Source organism: Gadus morhua, chromosome 2, assembly GCF_902167405.1.
Source record: "Gadus morhua chromosome 2, gadMor3.0, whole genome shotgun sequence".
Taxonomy (NCBI): domain Eukaryota; kingdom Metazoa; phylum Chordata; class Actinopteri; order Gadiformes; family Gadidae; genus Gadus; species Gadus morhua.
Window position 1 is genome coordinate 24,010,301 of NC_044049.1, and position 11,337 is coordinate 24,021,637.

Here is an 11,337-nt window from a genome sequence, read left to right on the forward strand (position 1 = left end):
GTCATAGCGGCTGTAGTTGCACTCTGTAAAGCGCCGCAAAAAACCTTTATCGATCATCCAACATATGTATTAAATTACATTTGCAACTAAGAGAACACACATGTGAGTTGTTTCACATGTTGAAATTATTTGTATGTGTAACGTCATCTTTGAAAAAGACGTTTAAAGTGTTTCAATCGACCCTGCTCTCCCTATTCCTTTTTTTATCAGCTTGGTTCAGGCGTTGGTTTTCGCTACTGATATAAATTATTTTAATCTGTTACTTTTAATTTAGGACCTTGTCTTTCTGTCCACACTGCCACCTTAAGGGCGTGTCACATATTTTAGTTTTACCGTGATTGGTCTATTTTACGGAAGTTTGAGCTGGCCAATGAGCAAAGACCTTGGTCTCTATATATTCCAGTCGGACCCTGATGTGAGCACTTTGGAACTTCAATTGAACTACTTATTCAACATGTCTGGAAGATGAAAGACCGGAGGTAAAGCAAGGGCGAAGGCCAAGACCAGGTCATCCCGTGCCGGGCTCCAGTTCCCCGTTGGCCGTGTGCACAGACTTCTTCGCAAAGGCAACTATGCTCATCGTGTCGGAGCAGGTGCTCCAGTCTACCTGGCGGCCGTGCTTGAGTATCTGAACGCTGAGATGCTGGAGTTGGCCGGCAATGCTGCCCGCGACAACAAGAAGACCCGTATCATCCCCCGCCATCTGCAGCTGGCTGTGCGTAATGATGAGGAGCTCAACAAACTCCTCGGTGGAGTGACCATAGCTCAGGGCGGTGTGCTGCCTAACATCCAGGCCGTCCTTCTGCCCAAGAAAACTGAGAAGCCTGCCAAGAAGTAAATCAGAAACCCAGCAACCCAATGGCTCTTTTAAGAGCCAACCACATATTCTCTTAAGAGCTAATCACTCAGTGGTATTAAGGTAGTCCCACAGCAGTTCAACTAAAATCAAGTGGACATTGAAATATAAGCCCTGTTTTGCAACAAAGTTTCAGTGATACTAATCCAGTAAGGAATTAATATCTGAGTCGCTAGTAGGCCTATTTGTGTCGATGGCCATAAGGCTAATCTGCATTCAATCAAACCATGTGAAATGCTAATTTCAGATATTTGGGTTACACACCAATTGGAGTGACCAATGTCCATCAGGCCCCCCTGTATATTAAACGTTGGCTCCTTCACTTTTAATAACTGACTAATTTAGATACCTATAGTAATAGAGTTCATGCATATCATTTAATTGTAGATAGAACTTTACACAAACAGAAACATGATCATGTTGAAAGGATATTTTCCCCAACAATCTCCATTATTTTAATTCTGAAATGCGTTCTTAAGAGTCAATGGGAGTGGCCTGTTCTGGATTCCACGCCTTCACCTCTCTCGGGTCCTCAGTAAGCCTTTAAATTTGGCTGGGTGCACCAACTACCTCATTGTACTGTTAAACTAACAGCTGAACTTGTCTGGACGCGGAAAGGGAGGAAGGCCCCCTCCTCTAGGCCCTCTCCCTGGCCCCTCCTCTAGGGCCTGTTAGCCCCTCCTCTGGGCCCTCTCCCTAGCCCCTTCTCTAGGCCTGTTAGCCCCTCCTCTAGGGCCTGTTCTCCCTAGCCCCTTCTCTAGGCCCTGTTATCCCCTCCTCCAGGCCCTGTTAGCCCCTCCTCTAGGCCCTGTTAGCCCCTTCTCTAGGCCATAGCCCCTCCTCTAAGCCTCTCCCTGGTGCCTCCTCACCAGCGCAATCAGTGAGTTATGCTAATAGATGTTTTCCAGTCATCTATTGTTGGAGACTTTGTGCTTAAACAGAACGACGTGAATGAAGTGTAGCGTTTCCACAGAAACAAGCGGTCTGCTGTAAATACAAAACAAACGACGCATGCTAGCCTTCTTTACAATGTGCTCTGGACTCTTAGCTCTGAGCTAAACGTGAATAAGTTAAAGGTTATTCTAAAAACATAAACTCTAGAATGTGCCTTAGACATGCTTCAGCTTTTGCTTTTAAAACGTGTACTTTTCAATTAGAATGATATGTGTTGAACCGGCTGTAACTGGTGAGGCACATTGTTTGTTTCATTGCACCAGTAAGCAATCTGAGAACTTTCTCAAATCTTTTGTTCTGGTTTATCTAAGTAAGAAGCCTGTGGACAATTCTAATTATGGTATCTCAAACACCAAGAAATCCGTCGATAAGACGGCAGTAAAGGGCGGCAAGAAGCGCAGAAAGACCATCAGGAGGGCTATGCCATCTACATAACATTTACATTTACATTGAGGGCATTTAGCAGACGCTTTTAACCCAAGCGACTTCAATAAGTACAAAAAACGATGACTTTCACAGAAGCAACAACACAACCTGAGTTGGTTTGCAGAGAACTCCTGATCAGGCTTCAAGTTATATACCTTAATTGTGTGGCTTCCCCCTACATGCAGTACAACGCTCTTTACTACGGGCAACCCGGCTGACAGTGTCTGACTAACCAGAGTATTGACCATTTAACTCTGTCCTCTAAGTTAGTGTAAAAGTACAATGAGACAGGGAAACCTGTCTCATTCCGTCACAAAGGGAGACCGCAGGGGGGGGGGGTCACCATTTGAAAGGAAAATGGTGTGAATGAGTGACACGTGTGAATGCCCCTCAGGATGTAGGCATTTGTTGACCTGTCCTTCAAAGATAATATATTAATAATACAGTGTTTAATGTTTAGCTTGAATTGTAGCAATGCTTACCTTATATACTTATATACTTATATACTCTATACTTAACCTATTTACCTAAGTGAACTGACTGAATTCATTGACTACAGAGGGATAACTGCTACACTGGCCATCTTCACCCTTGGGCCAGCTCTGATCTAGACATGAGGTAAGGGGCTCATGGCAGAGGGATATCTGGAGGTGTAATAAACGACACATGGAATTCCCTTTAAACAGGGCCCTTTGTTAACTCTGCCTTTATCAACACTGGTTTCACGATTGCAAGATGGCAAGATGTTTCTCATACTTAATTTAAAGTAATTTCCTTACATTCACACAACGATTCTCTACCCCCTGGGTTTTTGAAAGCCTTTCCCTGTAAGACTATAAAGAGGTTCTATGTCGTATAGGCTTCGCCTTTTAAGGCTATCGCTATTGGGTTATCCCAAGGCCAGTGTTGCCAACTCTCGCGACACAAATAAGCAACTCTCACATCAAAAAGAAGCCCAATGCCTAAAAAGGCCCCCAAAGCCGCCTATATGTATAATGAGTGAAATAATTACTTTTCCAAAGCCAAAACTTACTTTATTTTTCAAGTTTTACAAAAAAGTTACCTAAAAATCATGGTACAGACATGGATGACATTGATGCGAATACCTTTAGAAGAAGACTTTTAGATGAAGGCCTGGTTTGGTTACAAGTAATGAGGTTTGAAACTGAAAAAATATGGATTAGCTAGAATATTAACATAAAGATCAGACATAGGCTACTTATATCAAATTATACTTCATTAAAATAATCCATCTAAAGAATTATGAAAACTTTAACAGCATCCATCCACATGAGAATTAACAGCATCTATCAGAAGAAATAAACAGCATCCATCCAAAGAATGATGAGAACCATGAGAATGCTTTAAATCTTGAACCAATGTTTCGGTGCACACAGCCATCTCTGGAACACTAGCCTGCTGCACTACTGTACAAAGGATCCTTAATCCTGTCCTCTATCCATCTCTGACTGCAGCATAGAATGTGGCCTTAAGAGAAGAAGACAAGGACAGTACTGAGTGATAGCCTAACATACAGGACCACATATTTCTCTCTCTCCTAAATATAGGTTAATATGGCCTAAATGCACCCGAAAATCAATGCCCCCGTTTAGCCTACCTTAAAGAAGGAAATCACTCGCTTAGTCTGCTTCACTCGTCCCCGGAGTCTGCTCTCCATCGCTGTACATTCCTACATTGAACCTCTGAAGCATCTACGCTGTTGGGGCGAAGCCTTTGCAGCATATTCCCACTCGTCGCAGGCCGTAGCGAATGCTTAGGATGCTACTCAATGTTTTCTGGCCCATGCGGTTTCTGAGTTTGGATTTCACCTGATTCATTTGGGAAAAAAACCTTTCCACGTCGGCGTTACTGAGGGGCATTGCGAGGAATGAAAGTGCAAATAGTGCAAGGTCTTTGAAACATTGCTCCCCGCTGCTGTCCCGATAATTTAGGACATCGGCCCAGAACTCTTCCGCTTGGTGGTCTCCTTTTATGTCCCACTCATGGAAGTGTACAGCCTGATATTGGGTGTCCAGCTTTCCTAAATCTCCAGTATACAGCTTTAAAACTGCGACGGTGGATAGCGGTGGCTTGCTCTGAGATAGCATCACTGATGGGCTGAACACTGCCATGGACCTCCACAGGTTTATGTTGGCTGGCAGCCTGTTCTGAACCTGTCTCGCAGACTCGAAAAGAAAATCCCGACATATGGTCTTCATTCCCATCTCTAAAGCACTATAAACATTGGCCTCTCCAAGGGCGATGGGGAACTGCACCCCGAAGTTCACCCCAGACAGGGGCATATGATTGCTTGTGTCATCCAAATTAACATCAATCAGACGTAAACCGGACGGCGGGATGGCGTTGGGAGTCAGGATTTTTGACACCAAGGGACGGAAAAAAGTCTGCAAGCAGTCGAGCATTTTGAAGGCGTTTCCGATCTCCAACTGAAAAAGTTTGTTTACTCTTGAGAACTCCTGCAAGATAGGCATGAGGAACTGCAAATACAGCTTATTGATAGGGTCGCAGTACATCTGGTGCAGGTGCTCGGCTTCATAGCAGTGTTACGCGTCCTTGCACAATTGAAAATGCAACTTTAGGTCATCCCACTGACCCAACAATTGCACACAACAGTTGTAGAAGGAAAGCCACCTTGTGCCAGAGAGCTGTGCAAGTTTCAATGGTGTTTCTCCAGGGTTAATGGTTTCGTATATTCTGGCAAACTCTCGGAGTCTCTTCGCACTGTGAGAAAACCACCTGTGCGACTGAGAAATCAGGAACTCCAGATTTCTGGGCAGTGTTTTGACAGCGTTGCTTGCGCAGAGTGACAGACACACTTAACTAGTTGAAGCTTCTCATTTTTTGCACGGAGGTGTTTGTAGACGGAGTTATTATTCCCGACCATTACACTGCAGCCGTCTGTTCCTTGGCCCACACACCGCATGAAATCGATTCCCACGCTTTCTAGGAACGTAGTCAGAGTGGAAGCTATGGCCACGGCATTTTCTCCCTGCAAATCGATTAAACCTAAATAGGTGGAAACAATCTTCTTCAGAGAGGTGGTGAATTACCTGATGGCAGCACACAGCTGCTTAATACTACTGATGTCAGTGCTTACATCTATGATGAGAGAGTAGCGAGACTCCCCGATATCTTTCAGTAGGTCGTTGAACATGCACGGGGCAACAACGTTTTTAATTAGTGCTGCACATTTTGTTCGGTGAATGCTCATGTCCATGTCACAATCTGTGCCAATTATTTCCCCCAAGAAATCAATGCAGCATTTAGACGTGTGACATGCCACATAGGTTTGCGAGCCGAAGCTCTGTCACTTGGCTTTTGGTTGATGGTTTTACTACTGAGAATCCAAGATCCGTTAATCTTGATGATGAGAATGGTTTAGCATTCCTTCTATGCTTTTCTGTGCTAGCATGCTGCTTAAGGTCTGCATGGAGAGCCTTACTGTTATCCCCTGTAACGGGACGAATCCAATCTTTGAGCTCTCTCTCCCTCTCCCAGTCAGGATTGTATTTTTTTCCATACTTCGACCACTTTGTGGCCATTACACCAATTCCCACTATGAACCACTATCGCTAAAACAATCTCTGTAACTTGCATGCTATGCCAGCCAGCTTGACTTTTTTTGTTGTTGGGATTTACCCGCGTCACGTTAGGTATCATGCACGACGAGTTTGCGTGCGCATCAGTTTCATTCGCGCGTTACTACGCGCAAATGAGAACTGATTAGATAGATATATACTTTATTGATCCCCAAGGGATTAAATCCTAACGTAATAAATATGCCTATAAACATGCCATATTTTTGGTTTTAAGCAACCAAGTTTCTAAAAATAAGCCCAAAAAAACGCAACCCGCAACTCCACATTTTTCCAAGCGACTTCTTGTAAATACAAGCCCAAAGTCGCGTATTATAACCGGACTTGGCAACTATGCCCTAGGCGTGAGCCGTAGCACTGAAAAATTTGTAGTCCCCGCCCACCAACAGCGTGGGCCTCAATCACGGCCGCAGGTCGCAGATATACGCGGGCCCCGGCGGACGTTCTGTTAACATTCTCTTCAGGACGATCCTGTAGCATACTGAAGTAAAAAAAATATATCTGCAAGACATGCAACACGTGTTACATCTTGCCGTATGGCGGCCATGAGGTGTGCGAGGGCTGCCTTGGGCATGAACATGCCGTCTTGGCGCTCTCGCCGCTCTGTCTGTGTCGGCATTGTGCGGCGCTGCCGTTGGACGTCAGACAGCGCAGAGCCGACACTGCCGCCGCCATTGCTGAATGGGCCGACGACTTTACTGTTCCGCTCGACGATGTCCTCTCTCTCCTAGTGAGCTCGGAGATGGACGACTCCGACCGTGACGAGGAGGGGGCGTCTCCCCCGGCTTCCCCTCTCCGAATGGAGAGGCCCCGGGCAGCAGCATTGCCCGTCTCTGCCGCCACCTCACTTCCAGTGGTTGGTGCTTTGGTGGCAGAGCTAACTAGGGCAGCCGCAAACCTTGGCCTTGCGGTGCCCATGCCTCCGGCCCCCCAACGCCTGGACAAGCTGCATGGCATCTGGGGGCTCCAGGCTGCGACACACCCCGCCCGTCTCGACCCGATCTGGCCGATGTTTCCCGCCATCAGACCGTACTTCAATGGGCCTGCGGCGGAGCCCGGGAAGCACAGGGCCCCGGGGAAAACATTTATCCAGGTCACGAAGACGGAGGGTCTGACAGACCGAGGTTACAGGGCAGTACCGCCGCTGGATCCCGCTCTGTGTGCTGTCTTTGGAGTGAAGCCGGGGCTCAGCGACCGCTGCCCCACTCCCAAAGACCAGCTGATGGCCAAGCTTACAGACAGAGCGCATCAGTGTATGATGCAGCAAGAGGTTGTTATGAATAACATCGCCCTGCTGGAACATAACATGGTGGCTGACCCTCATCGTCTGGCCGAACAGGCAGTCGACGTGGCGAAAACCACCCGGGCAGCAGCGCTCCGCTCCAGGCTCCCCTCGCCGCCATAGGCACCCGACAGCCACTGTCACGGAGCCGCCGGCAGATCCTCCTCCTGGCCCCCAGGCTTACCAGCCCTGCCCGCCTCCATCGCAGGCTACGGCGAGCGGCCCGCGGGCAGTGGGCTCATGGGGCTATGTCCCGCCCAACAAGCGCCGGCTATTACGGGGCGAGGGAGGAGCGTGTGACAGCGAGAAACACCTCTGTACTAAAGACGGCTGTTTTCTCCCCACACAGTTAACGCCGGAGCCTATCGGCCCGGCCATAACTGTTTCACATGCATCTCCCACCACAAATAGGCAGTAAGTAAGTAAGTAAAGTAAGTAAGTAAAATTTATTTATAAAGCACATTTCACACAACTTTCACTGACCAAAGTGCTGTAGGCAGGCCGTCAATAAACCTCGTATTATTGATCGAGCCAGCCCTACATTACTTTCCCCTCACCACATCATGCCTGGCATGACATGTTGCGAGACGGCCGCTAAAACGAGCTCTCTGTCTACGAATGACAGCTCGTTCACTGTGTCAACACTCTGCTGCCCAGTCACATTGTTATTCCTCTTCGCGTCCAAACGCTCAGGAGAGAGGAGGCTCTTGTCACAAGCTGAGCAGGCAGGGCATGCCTCTGCTAATGACACACAAACCCAGCCCTTTCGGGCAGAGCTCCCCATGGGCTGCGAGGAGGACTCCTCCCCTCGCAGCGGCTACAGGGGCTAAGGCGTGGCTTGTTTCCATGACAGCCGCATCAAAACAAGAGACTGCACAGCCGTTTTCAGAGCATTACTCAGAATGGCTGAACGCATGCACCCTGGCCAAATGGATGGGTGGGCTGATCAGCAAGGGTCACACCCTGCAGTTCAGCTGCGTCCCGCCAAGATTCAACGGGATTGTGGAAACAACGATGTCATCCATGGATCAACAGCTGTCACTTTTGGCAGAGCTCCAGCAACTTCTAGCGTAAAAAGTGATTTCCACTGTCCCGAAGGGAGAGGAAATGCAGGGATTCTATTCCCGTTATTTCCTGGGACCCAAGAAAACAGGAGGGCTGAGACCGATTCTCGATCTAGCCCTATTCAACAAATGCATCGCGGAGAGGCCGTTTCACATGTTAACAATCAGACACGTGTTACAGTGTGTAAAACCGGGCGACTGGTTCACCTCAATAGATTTGAAGGACGCCTACTTCCACGTCACAGTGATCCCCAAACACAGGAAATTCCTGCGTTTCTCATTCCAAGGGTCACAGTACCAGCACAACCGTCTCCCGTTTGGCTATTCTCTAGCCCCACAAACGTTTTCCAAATGCGTAGAGACGGCTCTCCGGCCGCTGCACACAACAGGAATGAGAGTACTGTTCTACTTGGACAATCTGCTTTTGATGGCTCGCTCCAAGGGGGAAGCAGCTATTCAAACAAAAAAGCTGGTAATTCACCTGTCGAATATAGGCTTCGCCATAAATTGGAAGAAAAGCTCCCCCTTCCCATCACAGAGTGTGATCTATTCGGGGGGAGAGCTGGATTCAGCTGTAATGAGAGCACGGCTCTCACAGCAGAGGATGGAGACGCTGTGATCTCTTCTCCGCCGCTGTTCCCCAGGCAGCGTTGTGACAGCCCTCTCTGTCATGAGGCTGCTGGGCATGATGTCAGCCACTCACACGGTGGTGCCGCTGGGACTGCTTCACATGAGGCGGCTGCAGAGATGGTTGTCTTGCCTGCGCATCGACCCGGTGCGCCAACGGCGGCGCAAAGTGACCATTCCCCTATCAGTGGGCCCCGAATTGACCCACTGGGGGCCCCGATTTGACCCAATGCACCATGCGTGACGTTGAGCAGAGCAACGTCACGCATGTCAGTGTTCACAGATGCTTCTCTGTCGGGCTGGGGAGGAACATGCAAGTTTCACGTAATGGGCGGCGTTTGGCCGCCCCCCGTGACCAAGCATATAAACTAGAGCTGACAGTTAAACGCGTTATTAACGGCGTTAACGCAAACCAAATTTAACGGCGTTAAAAAATTTATCGCGCGATTAACGCAATTATTTTATATTAAAAAAAAAAAAAAAAAAAATAAAATTCTTTGGCTCAAATCAAAGAAGCAGTAGCCTGACTGCTATGTTCAAAGCAGTCGTTTAATTGCACTATAGGCTCTTTTTTTGTATCGTCCTGTTTTGAGTGTATATGCCAATGTTGTTATCAATAAAAAATCATTTGCACAAGGCAAGCCGATGCACTTCACCATGTTGATAAGAGAATTAAAATGAGAAGAATTATGGGACAAAAAAATCAAGGGATATTTAGCATAGAAATAAAATTTGCGATTAATCGCGATTAATTAGAGTTAACTATGACATTAATGCGATTAATCACGATTAAATATTTCAATCGCTTGACAGCTCTAATATAAACGCATTGGAGCTCCTCACTGTGTTGAAAGTGATCCAACACTTTGCCCCAATGCTGACGAATCAACACGTAATGATTCGCACAGACAACAAGGCGACAGCAGCATACATAAATCTCCAAGGGGGCGTGCGCTCGGCACAGCTGCTGAGCATAGCGACACAGCTGTTATACTGGCCGCACACAAACTTGCTCTCCATCAGAGCAGCGTAGATCCCCGGTGTCCTGAACAGAGGGGCCGACATAATGTCGAGGGGGGGTCCCCAACCAGGAGACTGGACGCTGCAACACGATCTGACCAATAAGATATGGAGCGAGTTTGGGAAGGCGGAGGTCGACCTATTCGTCACGCGGGAGAGCTGTGATTCTCCCTCAGCGCGAAGGACAATCCCCCACTCGGGGTGGATGCGTTCGCACACAGACCGTGGCCGAACACACTCCTGTACGCTTTCCCACCCGTCCCTCTGATTCCCCAAGTCTTGGACCGAGTCCAAGAGGAGCGGCTGTGTATGATTCTCGTAGCACCACAACGCACGAGTGCACCGTGGTTCCCCTGCCTCCAGCGTCTGCCCTCGGGGCCGCCGAAAGGACCCCCTTGGCGGCGAGACGGTCTCTCACAGGCAGGGGGAGCAATCAGAGTGCCGCATATGGCGAGTGGATAGTGCCAAACCTTAGGATTCCCTGGAAGAGGCGAAGGAGCAGCCTACCCTACGTCGCCGTGGGAACGTGTGAAATTTTGAATGGGATTGATTGGGACTGCAGACGAGAGACCAGCAGCGACGTCACGGCGACGGCATGGAAGATCCGCCCACCGGCGGCGGTGTCACGGCGACGTACATAAGGAAATTGTGACAAAATATACGTCTACTCTCGACGTGTGGATAAGTTCGTCGCCACTAAGACGCCTGCTACCCTACGTCGCCGTGAGAACGCCTGAACTAGAGAGAAGGCTATTTAAATATATTAAAGATTTGCGTGAGAATCGGTATCTCTCCAGCAAAAAGTCATCCGAATATAGCCGTGGTCTTACAAATCTCTCCCGGTGGATTGCACGAATAATTGGCGCTCCGGTATCAACAGGGCATGCCATTGTGAACACATGGACTCTGCGGTGAACGCAGCTTTAAATCCCCAAAACCGTTATGTTCCAAACTTAACCTGCACAAAACCTGGTCCGACCAGGTTTGATTCAGAGCATATGTTGCTATAGTAACTAACATACCGTGTCCCTTTTGGAACGGAAACCCTAGGGTTACCGCAAACCCTGGGTTAATTTGCCCGGTTATGTGATAAAACCGGCTTTGTGGAATACCCCTCTGCATCAATCATCAAAACATTTTTGAGATCTGTTTTAAAACAGTTTGTCTTTTTGACACATAAAAACTAACGTTTTTTATAAAATGTCATCAACTTATTCATCAACAAGTCATTTGATACATTAATATCAGAAAATAATGAAGAAAAAATTATATATAGAGACTGGGAATCGATCCCCAGTCCCAACGGCGGCGGCGTGCATATCCTCTCCACACGGCGGCGGCGTAGCTTCTCCACACGTTCATTTCACACGTTGTCACGGCGACGTACATAAGGAAATTCAGACAAAATGTACGTCTACTCTCGACGTGTGGATAAGTTCGTCGCCACTAAGACGCCTGCTACCCTACGTCGCCGTGAGAACTCCTGAACTA

The 11,337-nt window shown here is 47.9% G+C and overlaps 1 pseudogene; it reads left to right on the forward strand.

Annotated features, from left to right (window-relative positions):
• The first annotated feature begins 454 nt into the window (after positions 1–454).
• LOC115560093 (histone H2A-like) lies at positions 455–838 on the forward strand (annotated as a pseudogene).
• The last annotated feature ends 10,499 nt before the right edge of the window (positions 839–11,337 follow it).